Consider the following 10088-nt stretch of genomic DNA (forward strand, 5'->3'; position numbering starts at 1 on the left):
ATGGAGTATGGATTGAAATCGATCGGTGTCAGACAAAGACCATCACCTGCTGCGACAAAGGAATCGATGAGTACCGTAACATCATAAATCAGAGAAGATTATACAAGTTCTTGGCGGGGTTGAACCCCAATTCGAAGGGACGAGAAGAGATATCCTCAAAGAAAGCCTTACCCCTCCAGTAGATGTCGCGTATGGCTGGGTGAAAAGGGAAGCCATACGGCTCAAGATAATGCTGCCGGTGAACCTCGATTCAACCACCGCAACAAATGGTGTGGGGCTCGGATTTGGAGCCTGAAACACACGATTCCAGACCCAGCAGCCGTCGATCCGTCCCGGACAACACCACGCCGCGGAGCAGCCAAACCCGACAAAACCAAGCTATGGTGTTTAAATTGCGGTATGAACAAACACACCCGGGAAACTTGCTTCAAATTGGTTGGTTTCCCGGATTGGTGGGAGGAGAATCAAAGGGGAAAGGCCAAATTGGCCATCGGAGTTGAAGAAACCGGCAGAACAGAAAACACCGTTCGTGGGCAAGGCGGCGCCGAGGGTGGAACTCCAAGCGGCGGAGGCGACAGACGTGGAGATGAGGTGGGGCAGGCAGCGTTCGCCGGACGTGTATGGTCGGAGAACGGCACAACATTTGGGGAAGGAGGTAATGGGTTAGGGTTTGTCAATCCCTACCCATCTTATGTTTTTTCAAATAGTCCCCACATTATTGAAAAATCACATAAAAAACCCCATGCTTTGCTGACTGCACCCCATACTCTGAATAATTCAAAAATTGACCCTGTAATATGTGATAATGCCTTACTCAGTCCTAATAGTTTTAAGATATTGCACGATCTACCCATTGCATGTACTATCAAACATAAATTTGGTGATAAAGATGAATGGTGGGATTTTTATTGTGGAGCCACTGACACGATGACCCATGATAGGAAGGATTTTGTAAACTTTTGTGGTACTATGAAAAGTCAGATACAAACTGCAGATGGGGAATTAACTTCGGTAGAGGGGAGTGGAACAATTGAGATTTCACCAACATTAAGATTGTCAAATTGCCTATATGTTCCCAAACTGTCTCACTAGTGGATGTCTATTAGCCACGTGACGAAGGAATTACATTGTACATTGCTAATGCATCCTAATTTCTGTGTATTACAGGATATCAGGACGAGGAGGATAATTGGGCATGACACTGAGCGTCAAGGCCTCTACTATGTTGATGAGATGGCTCACCAATGCAGTGCCGCAATGCTGGCTCACGGATCTGCGACTCGAGATGCTTGGTTGTGGCACAGACGTCTAGGTCATCCTTCTCTTGGTTATTTTAAATTACTTTTTTCCTAATTTTTCCCACCTCAAGGATTTTGAGTGTGAATCTTGTGTTTTGGCGAAAAGCAACAGACAGTCTTTTAAGTCTTCTGAAACTCATGTCAAGAGTCTGTTTTCTTTAGTGCATACTGATGTTTGGGGCCCTGCGCCCGTTACTAGTGATCATGGTTTTCGATATTTTTTTATATTTGTGGATGATTGTTCAAGAATGACATGGGTATATTTTTAAAAAATAAATCCGAGGTTTATGATAAATTTGTCCTTTTTTACAAACTAATCCAAACTCAATTTCAGACAACCATTAAAGTCCTTAGGTCTGATAATGGGAGGAAGTTCGTCAATAAGGAAATGGTAATTTTTTTCATGGAAAACGGGTTAGTTCATCAAACCTCATGCCCATATACCCTCGAACAAAATGGAGTAGCCGAGAGGAAAAATAGGATAGTTATGGAAATAACTCGTGCCTTGTTTTTTGATTCCAATGTTCCAAAATTTCTTTGGCCGGAGCCCGTTGCCACGTCTGTTTATTTAGTGAACCGTCTCCCTACAAAAATTTTGAAAATGAAAACCCCGTTACAGGTTTTATCTTCTCTAGCCGACGTGCCTGAACCCCTTACTCTACCCCTTAATATTTTTGGATGTTCTGTGTATGTTCATGTTCCCAAACACGAGAGAACGAAATTTTCCGCATGCGCCATAAAATGTGTTTTTTTGGGGTATGGGATCAATCAAAAGGGTTATAGGTGCTTTGACCCATCGTCTAGGAAGATAATAACAACCATGAACTGCAATTTTTTGGAGTGTGGATATTACTACACCAGTCTTAGTGGTCAGTGGGAGAGTAGTCATAGTAATGTTGATAGGTCATGTGGACCCCTAAACTAGTTTGTACCATCACCAAGTGACTCTGTCATGGAACCAACCGAGACAGTTAGTACTGCCGCCGAGCCTGTCTCGTCGACTGTAGAGCCTCCTCAATTACCGCGTCCCAACAGTCCTCCTCCAGTGATATCCGAGGTAATCTCTGAAACTGGAGTCAATAGTACAAATGTTCCTAATGACTCGGCTGCAGAACCAACAGAAGATACAGAGTCAACCGAAAATGTCGTGATCGATGGAGATACCGGGTAGTACACACTTCCATATCAAAGCACGAGGGGCGTCCCACCCAAGCGATACAGTCCAGAACGTATCTCGAAGAAGAGTAGATATTCGGTGGCAAATTTGGCTAAAGCAAACTTGACAGAAATGGCAGGAGCCTTTGTGACGGCCCTGTATAAGGAAGAAGAAATTCCCAGATCGGCAGAGGAAGCAATGCATATTCCACATTGGAGGGAGGCAATGCTTGTAGAAATGAATGCACTAATGAAGAGCAAAACGTGGGAAGTATGTGTGAGGCCAGAAGGGTCTAGACTAGTGGGATGTCGATGGGTGTTTACAATCAAGAGGAAGCCAGACGGGTCTATTGAAAGCTACAAAGCAAGGTTAGTAGCAAAAGGCTATACTCAAACCTATGGAGTTGATTATGCAGAAACTTTCTCACTAGTGCCCAAGATGAACACCATTCGTGTACTGTTCTCTATTGCTGCGATAAAAGATTGGCCACTACACCAGTTTGATGTAACCAACGCCTTCCTACATGGCGAAGTGACTAAGCCAATCTATATGGAAGCTCCGCCAGGCTTTGAGGGAGAACTCAAGACAGGAGAGGTGTGTAAGCTTAAGAAGACCCTTTATGGTTTGAAGCAGTCACCAAGGGCGTGGTTTGGAAGATTTACTAAAGTAATGAAGAAATATGGATACAAACAGAATAACTCAGATCATACTCTGTTTTTGAAGAAGAAAGAGGGGAAAATCACTTGTCTGATTATTAACGTGGATGATATGATCCTGACTAGAGATGATGAAGAAGAAATAAGACAGCTAAGGAAGAATCTATTTGCCAAGTTTGAGGTGAAAGATTTGTGTCTCTTGAAATATTTTCTGGGTATTGAGGTAATGCGATCCAAGAAGGGAATATTCATAAGCCAATGGAAGTATGTTCTGGATCTCCTAGCAGAAATAGGAATGCTAGATTGCAAGCCTGCAGAAACACCAATGATGCAGAACCATGGTCTTCGACTGACTGAAGGGGCAGAACTTACGCACCAAACAAGATATCAACGTCTGGTGGATAAACTTATCTATCTTTCTCACACGAGGCTGGATATTGCATATGTTGTGGGAATAGTGAGTCCATTCATGCATAAACCACAAGTCGATCATTGGGAAGCGGCATTAAGGATTGTGCGCTACTTGAAGGGAACTCCAGGACACGGGATATTGTTCGAGAACCATGGGAACTTAGCACTACATGGGTTCACCGATGCAGATTGGGCTGGGAATCCAAATGACCGAAGATCTACCGCAGGGTACTTCACCTTCGTGGGAGGTAATCTTGTGACATGGCGAAGCAAGAAGTAAAAGGTGGAGGCCTTGTCAAGTGCAGAAGTAGAGTTCCGTGGAATCAAGAGTGGGTTGACAGAAATCCTATGGATAAAGAAGTTAATGACAGAACTTGGCTTGATGTTAAACGAGCCGTGTAGGCTCTTTTGTGACAACAAAGCAGCAATCAGCATATCTGAGAATCCAGTACAACGTGATCGGACGAAGCACGTTGAGGTAGACCGTCATTTCATCAAGGAGAATATAGAAGCAAAGGTGATAGACCTTTTATTTGTTCGTTCAAAAGATCAGTTAGCAGATATTCTTACGAAGGCATTGGATGCAAGAAGCTTCAGTGAAGTATTGTACAAGTTGAAAATAGGAGATCACATTGTTCAACTTGAGGGGGAGTGTTAGAAATCAGCGAAGATTATGCGAAGATTATGAGAAGATTGTGAAATCAATTTAGAATGATTCCTTCCAGATTTAAAGCTAGGGTAAATCATATAGAGATCATACCATATGTACATATCTCCTTGCCTATTTAGGCGTGTATCTTCGTACCATTGAACATACTTGAATAAATAAAAAGAAAAGCTTTCTTCAACATAAGTAATGTTTTAAAATTAGCTATTTTAATGTTCAAATTGAAATGGACAGCACAACTGCACAAGTTTGCAGTGGAGTTAATCGAATTAGCTCTGGGGTAAAATAATAAATGCACAAAAGAGAAGAGGGGGTGCTTTTAAAATATTTTGCACTCCGCAAGTAGAAATTATAATATGAATATTTAATTTAAAGAAAATTGAATTATGTTAACTTACACAATAAAGATCATTGGTACCATTTTGGATAATCCATAAAAATTTGATCAATTTCTAAATATTTAAAGTTTTAAACATTTTAATACTACTATTAATATAGACCCTACTATCGTTACTTTTCTCTAAATTTTTTTCACATTTCTCTTATTTTACCAATTGCACATTAAAATATGTGGCATAAACAACTAGGTCTATTTTTGGTGGACAAAGGTAATATCTTTTTTCTATTTTTGTTGGAGTATGTAGAATTTTATGTTGAATATAAGCATACTTTAACTTAATTATACTTTCTATGCTCATTTTGGTTCATCTCTTTTCTTATTGCAGGGATTAAATCACTTGCAAATTTACTCTCTATTAAATTTCCCACTTTTTTTTTCTGTTCGTCAGCCAATAAATGTCTCATTTCACTTTTACTATATATGATAAGTGGACCCTACATTCCACTAACTCATTTCACTCACATTTTATTATAAAACAAATCTATAAAAGTAGCTATCATACTCCACTAACTTTTTATATTCATTTTACTTTATAAAGTTAAACAATTTTTTAAAATATGTGCCGGTCAAATATGTGACATTCAATCATGGACGGTGATGTACTAATCACTAAGACCTGTGAGCTATCAAACATGCCCTTAAGCAACAAACCAGTTACAAAGTTACAAATCCAATACACAAGCAAGATACTCAAATGAATGTGGAAGTTTTAAATTTTTCAAAGAACCCTAGCTACACTTGAATCTTGACCGATTCATTTAAGTTTAGGGTATGCCGTTTCAGTGAATGTGGAAGTTTGCTGAGAAATTTTGCTTACATTCTTAGAATAGTCCAATGAAATCCCAAAACCAAATGTTGGGTACTTTTTCTAAGAACAATGAATAGAGTGAAAGAGAAAGAGAAGTGAGAGACAATACATAGAGTGAAAGAGAAAGAGAGGTTGGGGGAATAAGGGAGGAAGATGATGACATGGAAGAAACCGGTCCATTTGTTCCTGAATAGCTTCTTTTAAAAGAGCTTCTGCTTCTTCAGTAAATATCTTAGTAGAAGATATTATTTCTTGGAACTGAGGTTTATTGGTTTTTAAGTAAGTACGTAATTCAACAAGAAATTTCCTTACCTGTCCAATTTCTAATGAATCAAGATAACCGTTTTTTTATTTTAAATTTTAAAAAATAATTTAATCAAAACGCTGTTGTTTTATTTGCCACATCATTATTTATTTTGGGTTGTGGGGAATAACTTGAAAAGCTCGGAGTTGTATTCAAAAAATAAAGTTTGAAAGAAAAATTAGAAAATATTCAAAACTTGTGTATTTACATTCAATAATATGACAAGGTAAACTGTAATGCAATTTTCTCTATATTGGCATAAACATTTCCATTCTAATTTGATTGGAAAAAATAATAAAATTCATTTTATTAGATAAGAGAAAATTTCCTAAAGAATATTTAAATGTGATTACTCATTCACATTTAAATCTATCTTTTAGCATATATAGTGATATATAATTGTATTTTTTTTCATCTTTATTTAAGTTTTTGTGAGAAATCAATCGAAAAGTTAAATGGTTGTGATTTATCAGGGGAAGCCATGGGCAGGAGTTGTTGATCACCAAGTCATACGTGCAAAGGTGAATGCTGGTGAGATCACAATTGTAAGGTAATTGAGGGTTTTGAAGAAGGTCTTCTACGTAAATGTATATGTCGGAAAACTTGCTGATATTTCCTATATATGAACTTATTTATCAAGCTGTAATAAAATATGTGTATTTCTTCATTCATAAATAAATAAAGTTGGCTTCTCCTTCTTCCTTCAGTGGTATAAACTAGTCGATCGGCCATATATTATGTTTATTTTAATTAGATATTTGAAGAATTCCCTTTATTTTTAATACTATTATTATTTATTCCCAAATGCCAAGTTGGAGTAAATTTGAAGCCGAATTTCAGTCTTATAAGAAGATCAACAGAGTGGATATTCACAAAGACACAATTTTGAATGATAAATAATAATTGGTCTTAGCGGAGAAAAGGAAACCCAATCATCCAATTTCTTAAAATAAATCCTACGATTCGATAATTGCTTTTTCAAAACATAACTAGTATATTTTGGATAAACATTTTTGTCTATAAAAATATTAATAGAATTAAATATTATTGTAACGTCCTGAAAATGCTCTAGGAAAATTTTATTGTTCCAATTTATAGATCACCAAACTAGGATTGGATCCCTCGCGATTATTAAAAACTAACGTCATATATTTAAATAATTATAAATGTGAATAATATTTTTATAAGCCTAAAATAAGAATTAAGAGGAATACTGTATGATTTATTGTTTTAAAAAATTAGCAAGAGAAATTGGAAAATTGTGATATAAAAGAAGTTGATACATAATTCACTTAAATAAGAAACACTAAAAAAAACTTGTTTTTAAAGGAAACAAAAATGGGATGCAACTATTTGCGTTGGAAAATTTTTAAAAATAACAACAATTCAGGATACAAAAGAAAGCGTTCCTAAATGAAGGACGTTTCCATTTGCATTCTCTAATTTTAATTGAGATACAAATAATAAGGATGTATTTTAAAGCGTCGGTGGTATATTTAGAAACACAAATTAACATCCTTAATTACATTAAAAGATGTCTATAAATATCATATTAAAACATAATTAATTATTCAAATTTTAATTATATAATTTTTAATTAATTGTGGGTTGTGGATTCTATCTTAGGAATGAGAAAAGAAGATGATAAATTACCATAATTAGATAGCACAAAGTTAAAAGGGGTGGGATCGGATCGCTCACAATTAGGGGTGTGCATTCGGTTTCGGTTCGGTTTTTTGCCAACAAAATTGAACCAAAACCGAAAAATCGAATTTAGTTCAAAATCCAAACCGAACCCGAAAAATCGAAAAACTGAAACCGAAAAATCGAAAACCAAACTTAAAAACCCGAAAAACCCGAACAAAACCGAAAAAAACATATAATATTAATATATATATGTGTGTGTGAAATTTATTTCATTTTATATATTTTAATAGAATATATATAAAATTAATAATACATAATATATATATATAATATAATATAATATATTAATATATATAATTCGGGTTTTCAGTTTTTTTCTTCGCCCGAACCGAAAAACCGAAATTTTTGTATTTTCAAAACCGAACCGAACCTAATTTCAAAATTTCGGTTTAGTTCGGTTCGGATATTCTTTTTTCTCACCCCTACTCACAATATTTCAAATAAATATAGAAGGTAGCAAAGTTTGAGTTGGACTTTTCTTCCCATACAATAATATCATAGTTAATTATTTTCGGATGCATACGCTACGCTATTACCAAAAGAGAGGGCTTATTTAATAACAATGAATTAAAATCCCAAACGAGTACTATAAATAAGTGCCCTCTCTAGCGACAAAAAATCACGAGCAACAAAATGAAAACTAAATACGCGCTTTGGTTTATGGTGATGGTGCTTCTAGTTTTGGGTTTGGGCTCCGGTAATTTTATTCTATGATTATAAAATTTTTATGCTTGTTTTTTTTAAATTATTAATTTTTTTTGTATGGAAATGATAAAAGAGGCAGAGGGAAGTCCATGCGTATCGGCGAGTTCAAGCTATGGGGGTCCATGTGTGAACCACACTGCTCAATGCCAGCAAGCTTGCCTCAATGAGGGTTACACCTCCAGTTTCTGCGGCGGCTCTGACGGAGACCGTTGTTTCTGCACTAAACGCTCCTGCCGTTAGTTGCATCTCGTCTCGTCTCGTCTCATCTCATCTCGTCTGCATACAGCATAGTGTACGTTCACTATACTCATCTCTTGCGCGCTACTCCCTCCGTCAGCCATTAGGAGTCCAATTCCTTGGCGACACGAGTTTTAAGAAATGTTAAGAAAAGTGAGTGGAAAAAAGTTACTGGAATATGAGTCTCAATTGCATATATTAGTTTTAAATAAAATGTGAGTGGAATAAGTTAGTTGAATGTGAGACCCTATTACTACCATTTATGGTAAAAGTGAACTGAGAATCTTATTCGCGGACGGAGAGAGTAATATTTATTTATTTATTTATTTTTGAGAAAGGGGCATTATAATATTTTTTTATTTTGGAATTTCCTTTTAAATCACAAAGACTATTTTCATTTCGGTATGTTTGATTTTTTAGGATAATAACTAGTAAGTCATTAGTTATTCTCATTTGCAATGTTTGCAAAGAGTCATAACTCATATTTATAAAACAATAATAACAAAAGTAGAAAAAAAATATGGAAGAAAATCAAGAAAAGAGGGTGGCCCGTCAACTCATAAGATGGCTTTGTTTATAAAATACTCCATAATAGGTTGAAAATTGTGTGTTTAAATGGAGAGAAAATGAATAATTTATTAAAATTAAATTATGTTGACGACATCTAATTTGAGTGACGACTTATAACTTATTGTGATCATTTTTTATTTTTCTGGAAGTATGTATCACAACTTCTAGTCCACATATATGGTCGTGTGAAATGCAAGAACATATGTTTTGAAATCTAAATACGCGCTTTGGAGTATAAGCAATGGCAAGGTAAATTGCAATTTCTCAAAATTCATCTTATAAACATTTTCTTTCAGATTTGATTTGAAAGACTAAGTAAATTCCTTTTACAAGAGGGAGTTTTGGATAGGGCGAGAATTTAAATAAATTATCACATGACATTTGAATGTGATTACTCATTCATACCAGTTTAAATTTAAGCATATTTATGATCCTCCATTTTAATAGTATATATATGGATCACTCAGTGTCACATAAAATAGTGAAACAAAAGGAGAAATATAGTAGTAATATATAAAGTTAGTCAACTATGAAGATCAAGTTGTATACAACATTGCTCGTGGTCTTCTTGGTTTTTGCTATGAATTCTGGTAGTTATCTTTTATTGTATATACAAATACTATAGTAATTGCATTTTTTTATCCTTATTTAAGTTTTTATGTTATTCGAAAAGCTAAATGGTTGTGATTTTTCAGGAGAAGCCATGGGTAGGACTTGTATATCACCAAGTCATAAGTTCAAAGGTCAATGTTGGAGAGACCACAATTGTAAAGTAATTTGCATAGGTGAAGGTTTTGAAGAAGGCAAATGTGAAGGTTTCTTACGTAAATGTATATGTGTGAAAACTTGCTGATATTTTCCTATGGATTTATCAAGCTATAATAAACGATGTGTATGTCGTTATTTATAAATGAAATAAAGTTGGCTTCTTTATTCTATACTCTATAGTACTCCTAACTAGTCGGCCATATACTGTTTATTTTTATTGGATAAAATATGAAAAGCAAGAGAATGAATGCATTAATATTGATCCCATAATTTTAGTCTTATGAATGAGAAAATCCACAAACTGGATATGATAAGTTATTCTCCGTAGTATATTAGTGGAATCAACCAGAGAAAATTAAATCCACTCATTATATTTCTTCCAAGAGAGTCCTAAGATTTGA

At 35.4% G+C, this 10088-nt stretch overlaps 1 long non-coding RNA gene across 1 annotated transcript; it reads left to right on the top strand.

Annotated features, from left to right (window-relative positions):
- Window positions 1–7966: 7966 nt before the first annotated feature.
- Window positions 7967–9857, top strand: LOC121771072. Its single transcript, XR_006043924.1, has 3 exons — window positions 7967–8104; window positions 8186–8404; window positions 9615–9857. It is a non-coding gene; the product is annotated as an uncharacterized LOC121771072 (long non-coding RNA).
- The last annotated feature ends 231 nt before the right edge of the window (window positions 9858–10088 follow it).

Source organism: Salvia splendens, chromosome 16 (assembly GCF_004379255.2).
Source record: "Salvia splendens isolate huo1 chromosome 16, SspV2, whole genome shotgun sequence".
In the NCBI taxonomy this organism is placed as follows: Eukaryota; Viridiplantae; Streptophyta; class Magnoliopsida; order Lamiales; family Lamiaceae; genus Salvia; species Salvia splendens.